The sequence below is a fragment of the Aethalodelphis obliquidens genome, unplaced genomic scaffold (genome assembly GCF_003676395.1).
Source record: "Aethalodelphis obliquidens isolate GAN/ISIS:26980383/991018 unplaced genomic scaffold, ASM367639v1 scaffold3, whole genome shotgun sequence".
NCBI lineage: Eukaryota > Metazoa > Chordata > Mammalia > Artiodactyla > Delphinidae > Aethalodelphis > Aethalodelphis obliquidens.
Genome location: NW_020837947.1, coordinates 26,202,084 through 26,223,736, shown reverse-complemented (window position 1 = coordinate 26,223,736; position 21,653 = coordinate 26,202,084). Strand labels below are relative to the sequence as shown.

Below are 21,653 nucleotides of genomic sequence, written 5' to 3'. Positions count from 1 at the left end.
CGGGGCTACTTGTGATCTGAACTTGAAGCTCCCATTGCCAACTTCATAGGACCCCACTGTTGTCTTTATCCCTGAAAAATCCTTCTAAAGCACTATATGATATTAATGTTCTATCAGCTTTCCATGTATTTGTTTATTCTTTGTTAAGGTGCCTGCCTGACCTGGGCATGAGGTTTCATCACACCTTGCATGCCTTTTTTTAAAATTTTTAAATTGATGTATAGTTGACTTACAATAGTGTGTTAGTTTCAAGTGTACAGTAAAGTGATTCAGTTTCATATATGTATATATTCTTTTTCAGATTCTTTTCCATTATAGGTTATTACAAGATATTGAATATAGTTCTCTGTGCTATACAGTAGGTCCTTGTTGTTTATTTTATATATAGTAGTGTGTATATGTTAACCCCAAACTCCTAATTTATCCCTCCCCCCTTCGCTTTAATCATAAGTTTGTTTTCTATGTCTGTGAGTCTATTTCTGTTTTGTTAATAAGTTTATTTGTATCTTTTTTTAGATTCCACAAGTAAATGATACCATGTGATATTTGTCTTTCTCTGACTTACTTAGCTTAGTATGATAATCTCTAGGTTCATCTGTGTAGCTGCAAATGGCATTATTTCATTCTGTTTTATGGCTGAGTAATATTCCATTGTATATATACCACATCAAAAAGACAACATACCAAATGGGAGAAAATATTTGTAAACGATGTGACCGACAAGGGCTTAATTTCCAAAATATACAAACAGCTTATACAGTTTAACATAAAAAAACCCAAACAACCCAATCAAAAAATCGGGAGTAAACCTAAATAGACATTTCTCCAAAGAAGACATACAGATGGTCAACAGGTACATGAAAAGATGTTCAGTATCACTAACTATTAGAGAAATGCAAATCAAAACTACAACAAGATATCACCTCACTCCAGTCAGAATGGCCATCATCAAAAAGTCTACAAATAATAAATGCTGGAGAGGGTGTGGAGAAAAGGGGACCCTCCCACACTGTTGGTGGGAATATAAATTGATACAGCCACTATGGAGAACAGTATGGAGGTTCCTTAAAAACTAAAAACAGAGCTACCATATGATCCAGCAATCCCACTCTTGGGCATATAACCAGAGAAAACTCTAATCTGAAAAGATATATGCACCCAATGTTCAGAGTAGTACTATTTACAATAGCCAAGACATGGAAGCAACCTAAGTGTCCATTGACAGAGGAATGGATAAAGAAGATGCGGTACATATATGTACATTTGATGATTATCTGGGTGATGAAGAAATGAGTGCAGGCCATTCCCTAGATATGAGACACTGCAGCAATTAATTAAGCACTTAATGACTATTTTCTTAAGATGGATAGGAGTGACAGCAGTGCCCAGAGGAAAATGAGGTCCTTCCACTGCATTCAGCCAGAGAGTGCAAAGGTCATGCTAGAAGAAACAAGGGCAATTATGCTCCCAAATGTGTCCCACATACCATAGGGAAGTTGAAATGACTTAGGTGTGAAGAGGAACATTTCCAAATGGAATTGTTGTGTACATATTTTCAAGTGTGCTAGAAATCCATGGCTGGTGTATTAAATTTATTTACTTAGAATGAGGCCAAAGCAATTACTTAAGTTAAAAAAGTAGGTAGGTTAGAAAAATGACAGCTGATACTAAGTGCAGTGTGCCTAGTCTTGTACTAAGTGCTTGATAGGTAGTCCCTCATTTAACCTTCTCACAGCCATCCTATGAGTTGAATTCCATTTTACAGGAAACTAAATGAGAGCAAAGAAAAATTGCATAACTTGACCAAATGCACACAGTTATAAGGGGCAGACCTGTCTGGTTGCAGACAAACTCAGATCTGTCGGAATTCAGAATCTGGACCCGGAACACCGTGAGATACGGCTCTCCAAAATGTACGTCTGGACCCAGAACACCGTGAGATGCGGCTCTTCAAAATGTAATCACTCCTCCTCCCCAACAGAGGGGCTTTGTTTCTGCTGGATCCCCAGTGCACAGTAGGGCCTTAACAAATCTTTGCTGGATGGATGAATGAAAGAATGAGTAGCACATGATAGATGCTGATTGAGGCAAAAGTCGTAAGGTGGTACATGGATGCCTGAAGCTTAGGAAACCCTGACCTAGTTTAATGGTTTCAAAGTGTGTTCTCAGGAACTGTCCTGGGATTCAAGCCGCAGAGGAGCCTCTGGGGCTGCTATGAGAAGGGGGGGAGGTCAAGAGGCAGGTTTCCAGCCCATTCTATCAGCTTCAACCAGGGCAGCTCTCTTTGTTTTTAACGTTTATTTCCCCTCCTCCCACTTTAATTTTTGAAAGCCTTACTGCTGTTGCAATCAAGACAAAACAAAGCAAAAATCAAACAAACAACAAATAACGCCTCACAACGAAAACCTCCCAGTGATCCCAGTGCAATAACCTCATGATACAGATGAAGAAACAGTCCCAGAGAAGGAAAGTTTAGAACAAAGCCAGAACCTGAATCCAGTCTCTCTGACCCTTATCCCAGTGCTTATTCCATCACACTGAGAAAGTGATATTTGAAGTTTTGTTGGAAAACATCATTGTAGTACTGATGTCTGTATCTAGTATGTGGAAAGATAGCTGTAGGGTCCAACCCTGACCTACACAGAGATGCATTTTAAATGCTGGGTATTCCCCTCTACAGAAATGTCTTAGGTGAGTTCAATTCCCATCATTCACTTGCATAAGGAACAGGTAATTTGGAAGCATAAATTTAGGAGGAGTACGCGGAATTAGCCAATCCGATCTTTCAAAAAGGGTTTAGTACACATTGTAACAAAATATATTGCTCAAACGAAGGTGACTTAATAAATCATAGTTCAAACCCTAAACATAGATAAAAGATAACATTATTACACAATACATGGTGAGTGCAAGATGAACTGTAGACAAAAAGTGACTAGTTAAGCAATAGGAAGAAAGTCCTTCCAACTAGGGTGGCTTCAATGCTTTAAGGTACCAGCAACTCCTGAGGGGGCCTTGAAGGATTGATGGGGTCCAAGCATTCATGATATAGGGAGGGGGAAGACTTTGGGGAAGGCAGGTAAGGATTTTGGAAATACTTTTATGATTGGAGCTGGGGCATTGGGCTGGGTAGCTGATGAATGTGGTAACATTCTTGAGGCAGAACATCTGTTATACTGTTTACTTGAACTAAATGATGGGAAAGAATTTTTAAACATTTAAAATAATGTGGAAATCAAAGAGGTATGCATTATTATCAATAATAGTAAATTTATCATTTAAAAATACAGTTTCCTTCAACTATATGCAATGTAAGGTTTTTATTCTTTAAGATCTATTATTGTTTTAAAATCACATATTTGTCCAATTTTATGGAATAAATGTAAATTGTTAAATGTAAATTAATTTTAAAAATCAAAATCCTATTTCAAAGGAACTGGAGATTTTTTTACTTAACATAATCATACTGTGAATTTTTTTTGTTAAGTAATGAATCACTGTACGTAAAAAATTACAAGTTTTGTGTTTTAGAGGAAATAGGACTTGACACATTCATTCTAAAAATAAGACTTATTGTGAAGAATAATTTGTGAGATTACTAAGAAAACTCAGAAAAGATAAGTAATGAGGGAAAAGTACTGAGGATTAAATCAAAAAACCTTAATATAATAGCTTTATACTCATACAATAATACACATAAATCAATGGAACCAAAATACGTACTAGTTCATAAGGGGATTTTATATGTGATACGGAGGGTACATTACTTTCCTAGGGCTGCTGTAATGAAGTACCACAAACCGAGTGGTTTAAAACAACAGAAATTTATTGTCTCACAGTTCTGGAGGCTAGAAGTCCAAATTCAAGGTGTCAGCAGGACAATGCTCCCTCTGGAGAGTCTGAGGAAGAATCCTTCCTTGCTTTTTCCTAGCTTCTGATAGTTGGTGGCCATCCTCGGTGTTCCTTGGCTTGTGGCAACATGACTACAGTCTCTGGAGCCGCCTTCATATGGCCGTCTTCGCCCTGTGTATCTGAGTCTTCACTTGGAGTTCTCCTCTCTGTCTGCTTCTTTTCTTCTTATAAGGGCAAGCATCTTATTGGATTAAGGGCCCATCCTACTCCAGCGTAACCTTAGCTTAACTAACTACGTTCTCAATGACCCTATTTTTTTTTTTTTGCGATACGCGGGCCTCTCGCTGTTGTGGCCTCTCCAGTCGCGGAGCACAGGCTCCGGACGCGCAGGCTCAGCGGCCATGGCTCACGGGCCCAGCAGCTCCGCGGCATGTGGGATCTTCCCGGACCGGGGCACGAACCCGTGTCCCCTGCATCGGCAGGCGAACTCTCAACCACTGCGCCACCAGGGAAGCCCAATGACCCTATTTTTAAATAAGGTCATTATGAAATACTGAGGCTTAGGACTTTCAACATATCTTTCTGGAGGACACATTTCAATCCATAATGGATGGTATCACAAAATTGTAGGGAAAGAAACCATTGCTCAAGAAATGACAATTTATTTAACTCTTTTGGACAAAAAATAAAGTTGGTTGGACACACCTTACACTTCAGCCCCAAATAAATTTCAAATGGATTAAAATTAAGCCTAAAATATGAAAAAGCAAAACAGAAAAATAGAAGAAAAATGACTACATCCTAGGAGGTCAAAGACTCTAACTATAGAAGCAGTAGTAGATGTTTGTCTAAATTTGTCAGAAACCCTTAAAATTAAAAAAATGAAAAAAAATACTAAGGCAGGGAAAACACTTGCAATAAATATGACAAACATATGCAGAATTCTTCAAACTCAATAAGAAAAGCACTAATGCAACAATAGAAAAAAGTGATAAAATTGTGAACAGTTAGTATATTTCAATCAGACTTTAATGTAACATATTCAAAAATAAATTTAATGTAAAACCTGCATAAAGAATAGGATAACCATGAAAAGTATGTCTAAATATATGAGCAGAAAAGACCTGAAGGTAAATACCTCAAAATGTCAACAGGGGTTTTCCCTTGGTGCTGGAATTACTGTTGATTTTTATTTTCTTCCGTATATTTTCTGTATCTACCCAATACACATGTATTCTTTTTACAGATAAAAAAATTTTTCTTTTAAAGGCTACCCACTCCAATTTATTTCTGTGCAAATAAAGATTGCTAAAATTGAATTGCTTAATGTAAAATTATAGCCCTAGTATACTAAATTAGTTTTCCAAACTGTTGTAACAGAAATCCAAAAATGCACAAAGTTGGCTCGAGACTGCTTGTATGTTAGAGATATATGTGTGTCATATCATTTTTTTGGTTTTATTGCATATCTGAATGTTCTGAATTTCCTTTTCAGAACAAGTAGTACATACCAGCATTAGTTTTGATGCTTTAAATGGGCCCTTTAAGTGGCTTGGCTTCCCAAGAGAAGTTCTTTGAATATCTCAGATCATGGGAACGAGGGTCAGGAATATGCAGAGACTTCAGGTAGAATTTGACTTTTAGACAACTTCCCCCAACTTGGGGGACCTTTGTTATACTCCAAGGTGCTCTTCTCTCCCTCTCTTCAGTCAGATTCCAGTTGTTGCCTTTCTAGTGCCTCTGACTGGACTATAAAAGCAGAGCTGTTAGTCACCCAGTCACTGGTGTGCATCTCTGCTAGTACCTTAAATGAGGACCTAAGGAATTTTTGGTTGTGGGAAGCTGTGTGTGTGTAGGTTGTACAGAGGGTGGGGAGAGGACTTCTTTTTCTTTTTGAGGTGAAAAAAATTTCCGGTAATCTTCATTGCGATTGTTCTGATTTCTCTTTACTCCTCCAGAAAGGTTAATGACTCTTTGAACAAAGTTGCCCCAATTCACAGTACCCAACACTTGGGAAGTGACCAAAGGTAGCAAGGGAACTATGCCTGTATATTACAGGGTAGCAAGTTTGGAGGAAGTTGAGCACCATCCCTTTTTACTTTTTTAAAAATTAATTAATTAATTAATTAATTTTTGTCTGTGTTGGGTCTTCGTTTCTTCACGCAGGCTTTCTCTAGTTGCAGCGAGCGGGGGCTACTCTTCGTTGCAGCGCACGGCCTTCTCATTGCGGTGGCTTCTCTTGTTGCGGAGCACGGGCTCTAAGCGTGTGGGCTTCAGTAGTTGTGGCACGCGGGCTCAGTAGTTGTGGCGCATGGGCCTAGTTGCTCCGCGGCATGTGGGATCTTCCCGGACCAGGACTCAAACCCGTGTCCCCTGCATTGGCTGGCAGATTCTTAACCACTGGGCCACCAGGGAAGTCCCAGACCGCCATCCCTTTTGACCCGTAAAATAAAATATACTCAGGATTATAGTGTCTTTAACCCACATCTCTGGTTTGTGACTGAGTTGGGGGCAGATCTGCATTTTACTTGCAGATGGTCACTTAATATTTGTCTCATGAGTTTCATCGTTCTTGCCTTAATGGGATGATATAATTAATATAGTCAAATTGCATCACGAGGCTAGCTGACCATACATAAATGGTTAAATATAAATGGATAAACAGAGGTTCATTTTTTCCAACTGGCCCCATCTGATGGCAAAGGAAGTAGAGCTGCCCAAAGCTAAGCCTGTGTTTTGAAATCAAGTAATTATTCTGGGTGGAGAAACTGGCACAGGAAGGCGCAGTGGCAAGCCAAGCATACCCCCGACTAATGGGGTGTGTGGCATGTTAAATTGCCTTAATTCCCTGAAGAGGTAGGTGTCTGGCAGGCTGAAAACGAAAGTCAGGCAAGTACTGATTCAAAATATATTGGTCATCTCTATTTGGAAGTGGATACTTTAAGCCAATCCCCCTTAGCATTCCTGTACTTTCATAACTCTTGTTGCCTTATCCGTAATTCTGGAGACATGACCTTTTTCGTTGGCCAGGTTCTAGACTAGAAGAAATTGTGCATCCAGCTCTGGCATTTGTCCCTTTGGAAAATGAGTGAACTACTCAAAACTGTCTAAAAATCCTTTCTCAAATCTCCAGAGGAGATGATTTTCTCCTAGACTATGCAACCCAGCTATTGATACCCTCTCCCTGTGTCTGGCTGGTTAATTAACCTGGGCGTGAAATTCTGGGGCGTCCCTCTCCTTTCATTCTCTCTCCCTCCCATTTTGCTTTTCTTCTCTTCTCTTCCTTCTTTCTCAAAGCAAAACACATTCCTCAACTTGCCTCTTGAATCTCAATTTAGCATTTTTCTCACTTGAAGCCTGATCTTGAGGTCTTGTCTTACCCTCAGTCCCAATCAGTTTATCAAAATATTTTTTCCAGATAAACATAGAGCACTTCCTCAGAGGAATTCCAGTGAGTAAATTTTCTCTGTCTCATTCCATTTATAACAGTGATGTTATGGAACTTGAAAAGTATAATATTAAAGACAAAACGTTGCCTTACTTAAAAGATAAACAATATTTATGATGCAATCCTTATGTATTGGTCACTCTCCAAGTGATTTCCTTGCCTTCTCTTACTAGCTAACCTTTCTGGCAACCCTAAAAAATAAATGTTTTATTCCCTGTTATTAAGCAACTTGTCCGAAATCACACAGCTAGTAAATGGTGAAACTGGGATTTGGACGTAGGAGTTTGGTTTTTACTATGACATACACTTACATCTAGGGAGGCATGAAGGACATTAATTTTTTTTTAATTTCTTTTTGACATTAAGTTTTGAACAAGGTATGAACAGAGAAGCAGGAGAGAGTATTAGATAAGTAAAATATATTTGGGAATAGGTACTCAAAAACTGCTTTATTAATTTATTAACTATTCTCTATTTTAGAACTGCTTTTTTCCACTGCTATAAAATTATTTGTTTATTGTCATCATTCATTCGTATATTGAGCATTTTTGCATTCCTTTTTATTTATTATTTTTTTTAGTTTATTCTTTTTTATTGAATGAAAGATTTTTTTTTAAACATCTTTTTTGGATGTAATTGGTTTACAATGGTGTGTTAGTTTCTACTGTATAACAAAGTGAATCAGCTATACGTAAACCTATATCCCCATATCTCCTTCCTCTCGTGTCTCCCTCCCACCCTCCCTGTCCCACCCCTCTAGGTGGACACAAAGCACCGAGCTGATCTCCCTGTGCTATGTGGCTGCTTCCCACTAGCTATCGATTTTACATTTGGTAGTGTACATATGTCCATGCCACTCTCTCGCTTTGTCCCAGCTTACCCTTCCCCCTCCCTGTGTCCTCAAGTCCATTCTCTACGTCTGTGTCTTTACTGTTGTTCTGCCCCTAGGTTCTTCAGAACCATTTTTTTTTTTTAGATTCCATATATATGCGTTAGCATACGGTATTTGTTTCTCTCTTTCTGACTTACTTCACTCTGTATGACAGACTCTAGGTCCAACCTCCTCACTACAAATAACTCAGTTTCGTTTCTTTTTATGGCTGAGTGATATTCCATTGTATATATGTGCCACATCTTTATCCATTCATCTGTCCATGGACACTTAGGTTGCTTCCATGTCCTGGCTATTGTAAATAGAGCTGCAATGAACATTGTTGTAGATGACTCTTTTTGAATTATGGTTTTCTCAGGGTATATGCCCAGGAGTGGGATTGCTGGGTCGTATGGTAGTTCTATTTTTAGTTTTTGAAGGAATCTCCATACTGTTCTCCATAGTGGCTGTATCAATTTACATTCCCACCAACAGTGCAAGAGGGTTCCCTTTTCTCCACACCCTCTCCAGCATTTATTGTTTGTAGTGAATGAAAGACTCTTTAAATTCTATAGTGCTTTACAATTTTCAAAAGTTTCACACACATGATTTCATATAATCTCATAGTAACTCTTTTTAAAATGCTCTGCCCCTATATTGCCCCTCCTCCCTTCCCTCTCCCCATGGGTAACCACTTGTTCTCTACATCTGTGAGTCTGCTTCTTTTTAGTTTTATTCACTAGTTTGTTGTAGTTTTTAGATTCCATATATAAGTGATATCATACAGCATTTATCTTTCTCTGTCTGACTTATTTTAATGCCCTCCTAGTCCATCCATGGGGCTGTAAATGGCAAGCCTTCATTCTTTTTTATGGCTGAGTAGTATTCCATTGTGTATATACACCACATCTTCTTTATCCATTCATCTGCTGAAGGACAATTACATTGCTTCCATACCTTGGTAATTGTAAGTAATGCTGCTATGAACATTGGGGTGAATGTATCCTTTTGAATTAATGTTTTTGTTTCTCATTTGGTATGTGAGCTAGTCTAGGCACAAAACAGTTCTTGACTTCAAGTTTGAGTTTTGTCTTCTAACAAGTTCAGAACCCAAGGAGGAAGTTGGGGCGGGGATGGGAGGTGGTGGTTAGAGGTGGCTTTTGTACCCTGCCAAACTCCACACCTAGCTCCTAAATGAGGGATGGTCCTTCAGTCTCAGCCCTTAGGGCCAGTGCCCCATCCTACCCTGTTGGACATCCCTTTCTATTTAGATACTCATCTCTCCTTGGACTCTCTGTCTCCTCCGTGTTGGGTCTTCTAGCCCCTTCTGACCTCTGCTGCCTCCAGGGAAGAATGCCACTCACTTATCCATTCTGGATGAGGTGGGCTGAAAATGACCTTGGATAGTATGTGTGACATCTGCAAGACAATCAGTACATATGTCCCTAGGCTTTCTGTGTAGTTTTTATGCCCTCTCTAGAACTGTGATCCCTAATGCCCTCTTCTCATATCTTGGCTTCTGTAAGTATCAAGCCCAGAAGGGTATATGGTGGTGAGAGTCAGAGGATAGAAACCATTTTTCTTCTATAAGCTATTGCTTTTATATCTCTGTGCTCCTGAATATCAGCAATGAGTATACTTTAATATTATAAAATGTACTTTTTGGCGAATGGGAGAATAGTGACTATTGCTTGGAAGGGACCACATAATTTTATATATATATTTTTTTGCTTAAAACAACACACTCCAGAAACTGACACACCATTGTAAAGCAATTATACCCCAATAAAGATGTTAAATAAATAAATAAAACAAAAAACCCCAACACACTCATACAATCATTATTACTACCATTATACCATTTTTTTAAATATGAAAGGACTTTCATATATATCATTTTATTTAATCCTCACAACAAGTTTTAGGAAGGTAAGTTAGATATGATTATCTGCTGTGAATCTCAAGTTTGTGTGTTCTCCTTATTTCCTATCTACATTTTCTGGCCTGTGATTGTTATGTTCATGAAGATATGCTATCTTACCATGTCTGGTTAGTTTTTCTAAACTCTTTTCCGTGGATTAACCTCTGTTTTATTCTTTTTTATTTCTTGGATTGACAGGATATAAAAATATGAAATAACAGTTTTACATTTGACATTTTTTATTGGTACTGACTTTAAAGAGAATGGCTCCAATATTTCCCCACTTTTTCCTATTTTTAAATTTTATTTTCCCTTTGTATTTTTGTGAATGCTTTATTCTTTTCAGATAGCAAAAATACCATACATCATAAAAATTTTGGAAAATATTTTAAAAAGCACAGAGAAGAAAATAAAAATAAGTTAATATAAAAAACTCCACTTAGAAATAAACCTATAAACTATGTTGTGTCTATTCCTTCTAGCTTCTCATTTCTCTCAATTTTATACTATCGTAAATTATTAAAACTCCCAATTGTTATACATGTTTAATGTTTATAATTTTCCTATATTTTAAGGGATGCCATAATAAACATTTACTTACCTATATATTAGAATACTTCTGGTAAGTTCCTAGTAAAATTGCATAATCAATTTTAAAGCTTTTGATGAATTATACCAGATGGTTATTCAGAAAGTTTTACCAATATATGCTTTTAAAAACGTTGCGTGAGTCTATGTGTTTTACCACGTGCTAAATAATCTTAGGTATAATCGTTGTTTCAATCTTTGCCTCCTTGAAGAGTAAAGTAATACTTTCGTGTTGTTTCATTTTGTGTGTTAAACTCTGATGAGGCTGAGTATTTTTGTGTGTATGAATTGCCTTTTCCCATCCTTGGCTCATTTTTTTTTTTTAATCGAGGAGCTAATAAAAGAAAAAACCTTACTCTAAGAACTTTCTCTACTAAATATATTAATCCCTTGTCGATTACATATTCTAATTAGCCTGTTATTTGCCTTTTTAATGGCATTTTAACAATTTTTTTGAATTTGAAAATTATGAATGGTTATTGAGTTTTACCAAGTATCTTATTGATACTTATTAATAGTTTTTCTTATTTTTAAATCTATACATGTGATACATTGCAGGAAGAAAAATAAACCATATGTTGGACTATCCTTGTATTCCATAAACTCTTTTAGACATGCCATAATTTTGTTTGAATCTGATGATATTTTTCGGGAGAACAAATCATTTCGTGTTATTAGAGATGCCAATTATTTCCTGCCTTGGGGATTCTTCCGCAGCTGAGCTGTGACACTGCCTTCCCAACTCCAAGTATCAGGACACTGCTCTAGAATTGGACACCTGACCAGAGGGTTCCCTCAGTAGACTCACCAGAGACCAGGCTGGCATGACTTAGGAATGTGGAATTTTGAGTGATTCAACGGTGAGCACCTGAGCTGCAGGTGTGTTGGGCCACATACAAGATAAACAAGCAGCTATGCAAGAAACCCTGTGGTTCCTGAGAGGTGGGAGTTGCAGGGTGGGTTCTTGAGGGCTCTTGAGTTTCTCAAGTTTCCAATGAGTCTCAAAGGCACCGTCTGCCCCTGGATTCTGAGCCCCTCCAGGGTTCTTTCAATCATATACTTTCCTCTCTTTTAAGGTAGTTGGAGATTTCTGACTTATGCAACCAAAAAGCCTTCAGTTGACACTCAGGATGTCACTGGCCTTCTTCAAAAATAGGACAGGGGGCTTCCGTGGTGGCGCAGTGGTTGAGAATCCGCCTGCCAGTGCAGGGGACACAGGTTCGAGCCCTGGTCTGGGAAGATCCCACATGCTGCGGAGCAACTGGGCCCGTGAGCCACAACTCCTGAGCCTGCGCGTCTGGAGCCTGTGCTCCGCAACAAGAGAGGCCGCGATAGTGAGAGGCCCACGCACCGCGATGAAGAGTGGCCCCCGCTCGCTGCAACTAGAGAAAGCTCTCGCACAGAAATAAAGACCCAACGCAGCCAAAAATAAAAAAATAATAATAAAAAAATATGAAGGGGACGAACTCAGCACTATCTGATCTGGAAGTTTCCCTTAAGCCCCACAGTTCTATAAGTCTATGGAATTAATGGTCCCCTTTATTGGGACAGTTTCTAAACCCAGCTTGGTAGAACTCTGGAATAACAAAGATTCAGTGAAAACCAGGAGCCAGATGACGATGTGTTAAGACAGACCTCTTAAGACAGGAAGACATTTCCAATTTTCGAAAAATTGTGTTTCCTTAAAACCTGAAGGAGCATTTTGCTTCTCAGTCACTGAATTGAACGAGTACCTCTGCTTCCTAAACAGTGTAATTTCAGCTGTCTGTGCTTCTCTTCACGTACCTCAGACTGGGCATCTGGCAGTGACAGGTAATCAAATCATATCGAGGGACACTGAGCCATCTGCCTTGATCTCAGCCCTCAGAACTGAGCTATTGGAAAGGGTTTCAGCTTTTCATCTGCAGCTTGCAAGCCCGCATGGTCCAGTTTTCTCAATGAAAGTATTGATTTAGGCCTTTAAAAATAATTCCCGGCCTTGCTGACATCAAGGAGACGACTCATAGCATCAGGATAAAAGAGAATCAGGCTGTGAATAAAGCCATTCAATTTTCTTTTGCGCACAAAACAAAAGTCTGAAATGCCCGGCTTCAATGGCCAAAAAAGAGCAGCGAGATAATTAGGACTTTAGGATTAAGAAAGCACAGTGTTGGGAGGTAATGAGGAGGTTGAGGGTGACAACAATTCCTGGGCTGCTGTCAGACGGGATATATGAAGAGGGATGGAGCTTATGCTCGATGCAAAGAAGGATACCTTTATTTCTGTTAAAGACTTGAATGTACAACAAACATCAAAACTGATTGGCTTTTAAATTACTTTTAAGTCCCTTAGTATCTTAGTCAGTTTGCTATAGCAGATTACAATAGACTAGATGACTTAAACAATAAATGTTTATTTCTCATGTTTCTGGAGGCTAGAAGTCCAAGATCAGGGTGCCACGATGCCCTTAGTGAGGGTCCATGTGGTTATGTCCTCACATGACCTTTCCTTGGCATGTGCACAAAAAAAAAGAGGGAGAGAGATCTCATGTCTCTTCCTCTTTTTATAAGGGCACTTATAATCATGGGGACTCCACCCTTAAGGCCTAATTTCCTATTTACCACCACCAAATACCATCAAACTGGGGACAAAGTGTTTCGACAAAAGAGTTTTGAGAGGACACAAACATTCAGTCCCTAGCACTTGAGAATATGTATTCTATTCAGGGATCTTTGGATTGCATCTTAGGTTGAGTTTCCCATAAGTGGACCCTGAGATAAGGATTCATGGGAAAGTAGTTCATTAGGAAATGTCCCTAGGAGAAACTGGTAGGGGAGTGGGATTGTGCAAGAGTGTCAGATCAATATCTCACAGGGCATAACTCTTACTCAATCCTGCAGTAAGTAAAACCATCCAGAGTAAGGCAAGGGTTACAAATAGCTCCCAGGGGATGTAAATTCCTGGGTAGTTATAGCTCTTAAGACCAACAGGCTGGGCAGCCTGAGAGTAGTCCTCTAACAAAGAGCTGCAGGTACTGGTTGGTAGGAGTGAAAGCACCTTGAGGGAAGGCCCTTGTGCAGGAAAAGGATCCATAGGGTATGGATGGTGCAAAGACAGCAAGTTGCAAGAAACAAAAACCCACCCAAGGTAACGTAAGCAAAGGGGTATCTCAGTTAAGATTTCATTTGGCTGCATATAATAAAAACTGGATTCAGCACCCAACCAAAAGAATTTGTGTTTCTAATAAAATAAGAAGTGCAGAAGTTGGCAGTCTGGGATTGGTGTAGCTGCTTCCTGATGGTATCAGTGAACAGTGTTCCAGCTCAACCTTCTTGCTTTTTGCTTCATGCTTGCAAGACGGCTCTTCTACCTCCAGCCTCATGTGTGCATTCCTGTAGCAAGAAGAAGAGGAACAGAAAGAAGGCCATATGTGTATCAGGAAAACAAACACCAGAAATCTAGAACAGCCTTCTGATTATTTTTTATTGGCTCTGAGTTGCATAATTACCTTTAGATGTAAGGAATTCTGGGAAGTGGCATATGGCTCCCCTGAAAAGACTAACTTTTCTTTTAGTAAAGAAGAGAGAAAGGACAATGACTGGGCATCCAATAGGGGATTTTTTGCAAAAATACAGTGGGCCATCTTATGGGCATCCAAGGACAAGACACAAGCACAGCTTGGCTTCCTGAGGGATGGTGCCAGAACTGGCCAATGAGGAGGTTGTGTTTTGTAAGTTAAGTCTGAATAGATAATGGAACATGCCTGTGCAAAGAGGAGATATGTGAAGTGACAGCACACACGCACACACACACGCCCTCATGCACGCTGGCTTAGTCCTGTGGCACTGTGAGCAGTGGCCAATGTTCGTGCTAAGCAGTTAGCCTGGCTGCACACGCCAAGGCTGGGACCTGGGTCCGGATTGGTGGTGATGATGGCGACAGCGGCAGCAGAAGCAGCAATAGTGGCAGCAGTAGCCATAGCTCTGGAGAGAGGAGGGTCCGCGTGTGAAGACGATGCTAGGATCCATGGTGGGTGCCTGTCTGCTGATCTGGTCGTGGAGCCTATCTCTGGGGCACTGACACAAATCTCAAATCTTTGGCCAGGAACTGCTGGAGCTCAGCTGGTAAAACTTTGTCAGCAAATTATTACTAAATAGAAAAAGACACGTGGGCATTGTAATAAAGCCTATCAGTGAGTTGCTAGAATTCTTCATAATTTAATATCTCTGGTTTTGAAAACTGTTGCAACGTTGCCAAATACATATCCACAAGCCTAGAAATAGAAATTAAACTTAAAGATCATCACATCTGATGGAAAAGAACACTATTGTCATATGAAGCATCAGGTGAACCAATTATTAATGAAGGAAATCATTTTAAAATTAGTTTTCTCTTGTAATGGAAGATACAGTGATAGAATACATAAACAGATGTTTGAATTGTATATAAATCATGAAGTCAGATTTCTGTATAACCCCCACAAGTTACAGGAAATATAAGAGGAAATGCTAACATGCCATTGTTCAAATTTGCATTTAAAATTAGATCCAGACTTACATGAAAGGGATTTGTATGAAGGATCACATTTTTTAAGAAAAATTGTTCTGCAAGAATCATCAGCTCTAGATGTACTGATATTTGTATTTCAAAATAAATAATCAGAAAATTTCCCCAAAGTTTTCACAGCCTATAAAATACTCTTAACAGCTCCAGTAACTGGAGTTATCAGAAGATAGATATGGGCTTCCCTGGTGGCACAGTGGTTGGGAGTCTGCCTGCTGATGCGGGGGACGCGGGTTCGTGCCCCGGTCCGGGAAGATCTCACATGCCGCGGAGCGGCTGGGCCCATGAGCCATGGCCGCTGAGCCTGCGCGTCTGGAGCCCGTGCTCCGCAACGGGAGAGGCCGCAAGAGTGAGAGGCCCGTGTACCGCAAAAAAAAAAAAAAAAAAAAAAAAAAATCAATCTTGAATTTTCCAAGAGCACCTCACATTGCTTTCAATATCAATTGAAAATGAAGTTGCTAAAAGTATAAATTTTGATGGCCTAATAATTATGTTTTCAGTAGTGAGCCAGAAAAGTCTAATGATCAATCAAGCCATCACACTAATAAACTATTATTTATTGTGTTATATAAGATCGTGACACAAAAGAATATTATTTTGTTCATTTTGTAAGTTCAATTTGTAAATGATTCCTATGTGTCACTATTCTTCCCTTGTTATGGACTGAATTCTGTCCCCTGTCCCCAATTCATATGTTGAAATCCTAATAACCTTCTATGTGACTGTAGTTGGAGACAAGGCCATTAAAGAAGTAATTAAAGTTAAATAAGGTCATAAGGCTTGGGCTCTAATCTCATAGGACAAGTGTCCTTATAAGAAGAGGAAGAGATGCTCGACATGTCTCTCTTTCTGTGTGCACAGAGTAAGGGTTGTATGAGATACACCAAGAAGGCAGCCATCTGCAAGCCAGGAAGAGAGGTCTTACCAGAAACCCTAGCAGCACCTTGATCTTGGACTTCTAGTCTCCAGAACTGTGAGAAAGTAAATTTCTGTTCTGTAAGCCACCCAGTATGTGATACCTTGTTAAGGCAGCCTTAGCTGACTAATATACCCCTGTACATTTTATGAATAATTTTAAAGGAAAAATCTTTATATTTTAGTACCTTTAGTGGCATTTCCCCCCTTGCTTTTGAATAAGGCGGTCCACATTTCCATTATGTGCTGAACCCTGCCAATTATATAGCTGGTCATTCTCTGAATTGAGGTCACACTCTGCGTCTCTCCTAGGGTCTCTTCTCTCTGCTTCCTTTCTCTCTAATCAGCTTTTCATGGTTGCATATAACCCAACAGGCCACTTCCATCCCGACTCTACATGACCTTTTAGGTCAAGTGCTCAACATCAACCCATTAGTTTCATCTCAGAGCCCTGACTATATTTCCAAGAGAAAGAATCTAACTGGCTTGGCCACACATGTGTTCCTGGATGTCCAGGCCTCCAGTTGCAGGAGCTGAGATGGAAGGCGATTCCAAAGGCTGAGGACTGGGCTTGTGCTCTTAAGTGAGGCAATTAAAATGCATACATGGGGACTTCCTTGGTTGTCCAGTGGGTAAGACTCTGTGCTCCCAATGCAGGGGGCCCGGGTTCAATCCCTGGTCGAGGAACTAGATCCCGCATACATGCCACAACTAAGACCTGGTACAGGCAAAATAAATAAGTAAATAAATAATTAAAAAGAAACAATAAAATGCACATGGGGAGGATAACTGGCTTCAATTCCAAGCTCAACTTCTTTTCTAAGGGTGTGTGCTATCTTCACTCCTAAATGTAACCAACCTCAGTTTAAAAAGGAAAAGCAGAAACCACTGCTCTGTGCTAACAAGTATTTCAGGGCTGTGTTGCTCAGTTCTCCATCTACAAAGAACCCATTAAGAATAGGATTAGGTGGAAATTTTCAACAGAATAATGCAATGTCCGTGAATTTTTAGTTGAGGATCCTCAATTCATTCCAACATGGATTTTTGACATACTGTCTCACTTAACATTAAACTGTATTTGAAAAAGTTAAACAGCAAAGATATAAACAAAAATAGCAACATAAATATTTTCCAATGAGATAAATTTTAATAACATTTTTGGGTTAGATTCATACCTATAATTTTTAAAATGTACTAAAACCAGGAGTCTTGCTATACATTTCCAGAAGCAAACTTGGAAGAGTCCTGTTGAATTAAAAGTACAAATTAAAATCATTGATTACTGACAACTACCATATGCTATCACTTATATGTGGAATCTAAAATATGACACAAATGAACTTATTTACAAAACAGAAACAGGCTCACAGACAAAGAAAACAAAATTATGGTTACCAAAGGGGAAAGGAGATGCGGGAGGGATAGACTAGGAGTTTGGAATTAGCAGATACAAATTACTGTATATAAAATAGATAAACAACAAGGTCCTACTGTATAGCACAGGGAACTATATTCAATATCCTATAATAAACCATAATGAAAAGAATATGAAAAAGAATATATATATATATATATATATATATAACTGAATCACTTTGCTATACACCAAAAACTTAACACAGCATTATAAATCCACTCTGCTTCAATAAAATAATCACCAATTACCAAAAAGTTTAATATAGTCACACCTCAGTTACCTAGAATTCAGGCTTATTGACAACTCCTGCAATCTGGAACCCAGCAATGGAACAAAGTTCCATGAGGTACTGAGACATCTCTCACAGAATCAGTGCACTGAAGCTCATTTGCGTTAATTGTAGATGCGGGACCCAGTCAAAGCCCGCTCACCCTTACTTTATACTCTCTCTAAATAATTTTGATTTTCTGCTTTGCCAGCCTACAGCAGATTAAAACCAAAAATTTATTAGGATAGTGGAAATAAGTGAATGGAAAGCAGAAATGCTGCTAAAGCATATAAAGTGATTATTGACATTGGAGAGGAAACTGAAAGAAGGAACTGTAAAACCACAGTAGTTTGGAGACATTTAATGCACACATGCATCCAGTTTGCATTCTCACATACATTTAATGAACATAAGCCGAGCGCCTCCTATTAGCCCATCACTGTGCTTGGTGTCCAGGAAACTCAGTGCCTACCTGCAAGGGCTTATAATCCAGCATAAAGATTGACAAATAAAAATGCCATTATGATATAGTATGGCGAATGGTTAAGTGCTGGATAAGACTGAGCCCAGGGCCATGAGCCAGAATACATTTAAAGTGTTCCAGGTGAGACGTGAAGAAGCCCTAATTACGACAGTGGAAATGAAGAAATGTGTGAGCTATGAAAGATCAAGGAGGTAGAATTTCCACTTCAGGATGACTGATCAGTTGGGAGAGGTGAGGGAGAAGGAAAAGTCTAGGATGGCTCTGAGATTTCTGGCTGGCATGAAGAAACAGTGAGAGGCTCCAATCTCTCCAATAAGGGCATCACCTTATTACAGCTGACATTTTAAATGAAGACTTGGGAATCATGACATAAGGTCAGGGAAGTATGAAATCCATTTAGTAGTGATTTTCTGTATTGGGGAATAAAACACCTCATTGTAAATGAACGGTATACAGAGAAGTCCTTGTAAGTTCCTTGAGGGCAGGACATACATGATTTATCCTGCTGTCCCCAGTGCCCAAATCTGGTGGGTGCTTAATAATAATTTATTTATTTGACTTATAGAAACCAATTAGAATCACTCTGACCTTTTCTAGTCATCTCCCTTTAGGGAGTAAGATAAAACGGAGGAAATTTGTAAATGTCTTTCGTGCTTGAGCAGATAGCTATTGGCTCCAGACATAGTCTTTCAAACAGAATTTTTCTTAAGGCAACTGAAAAGTCTGTGTTGTCTTATTGGATCAGATCTTCTGAAGACCCTGGCAAGTAGCCTTTCCATCTCCTTAGATTTCCAGTGGCTTTTACAAAAGTAGCAGACACCAATTCGCTCTCTGATGCTGTAGGATCTGGAGGGACACAGGCAGTGCCACCTCAGGGCAGCGGGAGTGGCCCTGTGTACTCATAGGCACTCTGCGTGCTCACAGGTCCAGGGATACGTGTGCAGTAGGAGCCTGTCATTCCCTAAAGGCAAGGAGGCCTCATTCAGCCTTCCTGACCAAGTCCTCATGGGAATCTATTCAGAAAAGAAGTTTATCTCCAAGTGGCAACTTGTAAACAATTAATTAAGTCAAGATGCACTTAAAAGAAAAGCTCAAAATTAGGTCAGGGTTGAATGAAGGGAAAACACAGTCTAGATGCATTATAGAGCTTCTCTGAAAAGAACTGTTTTCGTGATTTTAATCACTGACATCTACTGGAGCAATGTAATTTTTCTTTTATTTGAATATTTAATTTTGGAAGTTAAGCCTGAGAAACAGAGGCATTTTATCATTTATCAGATAGCTATGAGTCATGATTGATACGTATGAAAAAATGAGTTATAAAATCTCAGTTGGCTTTGAAGCAGGAACAGAAACAAGAGAAAATAAGAATCACATTGCGTAAGGAAAACCAACTTCCAAAAACACTCCTGAGGATGTTCATCCTTGCCCATGAAATATAGCTTCCTCTATCAGATTGCTAAATTTGTGAGATCAAATAGCAGATTTTGTCACTACAAAATCTCTAGTTGGATCAACACTATACTGCAAGGATATGGGTGTGTGAATTCAAACGACACTGGGCAGTGGGCCTTCTTGGTCTTTATGTCTTATTCTTTATGTCTCTCGGTTGGAGGAGCCATGCTTTTATTTCTTTTGAAACCCTCCCTCCCCGTCCCCCGCGAGCAGCTGGGACTTTCTGTAAACCTGAAAGTTGTTCAGTAAGTGTGGCTGGCTAGTTGCCAGGTAGAGGTGAGCCGTTCCCACTTCAGCCACCTCTGGGTGGGGAAATCATTCTGGAAGCATTTAGCTGGGAAGGGGGCCGCCAAGGAAAGGGCACACAGCCTAGCTCCTGGGGGCAGAGAGAGGCTCATCACCTCTCCCTGGACTTGCTGCCCCCGACCAGGGGCTGTGGGATTGCGGGAGGGCTTGGTCAGCTCAACGTTCACCTGGGAGCAGGTGGGGCCTGTAGATAGGCAGACAAAGGAGGCGCCTGGGGGCGGCAGGGTACGGGCAGGCAGCGCGGGGCGCAAGGACTAACCCTGTGCCGTTTCTGAATGCAAGTGGAGGGGGCGCGCTGAGAATGGGCTCTCCTGTCACGAACGGCTCCTCGTCCTTAGGGGAGGGTGATGAAGCCGACTCTCCTCTGGAACGACCGTTGGACCCGAAGGAGCCAGTCTGGGATGTAAAGGTCAGTGGCTTTGCCTGCTGCACTTCACGGAAGACGGTCGGTGCGCTCTGCCTTCCCGCGCTGAGCCAGCCACCTCCCTGGAAGCTGAGCCGCAGGAACGCTCCGCGGAAGGAAAGGCGGCAGGGGCTGCACCTGCTCGCAACTGCTTCCCACTCCGGCTTTCTCAGAGTCCTGACCCCGGCAGCAGCGTGGAACTCAAGTCAGCAGATGCTCAGGGACGTGAAGACGGCTTGGGCGGCTCCGCAGTTGAGGGCATATGTAGGAACCAGAGGAGGGAACCTTCTCTGTCAGAGACAGGCCGAGTTTATGCATTCGTAGATGAATTCTGGGCTTGTCTGAAATTTTGCTGGGGGTCTCCAAATTTAATCCTTAGGCGCTGATTTCTGTACTTTCCCTGGAAATACAGCTATGACTCAGAGATATTTATGTTCACTAACTGCCTTATCAGATACGTAGGGTCTTTAATAATTCTTTTCTATCATATCTACCACCTAGCCTTGAATGCTGTTTAAAAGGCAGACTTATTGAGGGTTAGGGCCTTGCTCCTACAAATATATTTGCATTTCAGATTCTAAACAAACCAAACATGGCTTCCTAAGAGAGCATCTGTTTATATCTAGCAGTATTGAAATATTCAGCTAATTCATCCCCCTTACAACTACAAAGTTTACTTTGGTTCTTTTAAATAGTTAAAATTAAAGGTTCCCAAGGTTGTATGAGCTCCTTTTTCTGGGACTGCGTTGAAGAGCTATCATTATTCTTCGGGTGGTAGACTGCGCTGTTTGCTAATTTCCAGCCTGAGAGACGTCTCAGGGGACGATTCACCGTCAGCGTGCCCATCAGGTTTTACTTCCTAATTTCAAATACATTTTTGAATGTTCCTGTCTGAGTTTATACACTGTGCCTGTACTTATAACATTGTTGGAAGGATGTAGTTCATTTAATTCTCACTGTTCCATCCTAATTACTTTTTCTGTGAGTCTTTGGTCTTTAAAAATGCAATAGCTAGGGCTTCCCTGGTGGCTCAGTGGTTGAGAGTCCGCTTGCCGATGCAGGGGACACGGGTTCGTGCCCTGGTCCGGGAAGATCCCACATGCCATGGAGAGGCTGGGCCCGTGAGCCATGGCCACTGAGCCTGCGCGTCCGGAGCCTGTGCTCCGCAACGGGAGAGGCCACA

The 21,653-nt window shown here is 40.3% G+C and overlaps 1 protein-coding gene across 1 annotated transcript in view; it reads right to left on the bottom strand.

Moving 5' to 3' along the window:
• Nucleotides 1-12,970: 12,970 nt before the first annotated feature.
• The window catches only part of IL20RA (interleukin 20 receptor subunit alpha), a 55,000-nt gene continuing 46,317 nt past the window's right edge, over nucleotides 12,971-21,653 (bottom strand). The window contains exon 9 of the transcript XR_003428399.1: nucleotides 12,971-14,051. The gene's annotated coding sequence lies outside the window, so the exon portion shown is untranslated. The remainder of the gene's footprint in view (nucleotides 14,052-21,653) is intronic.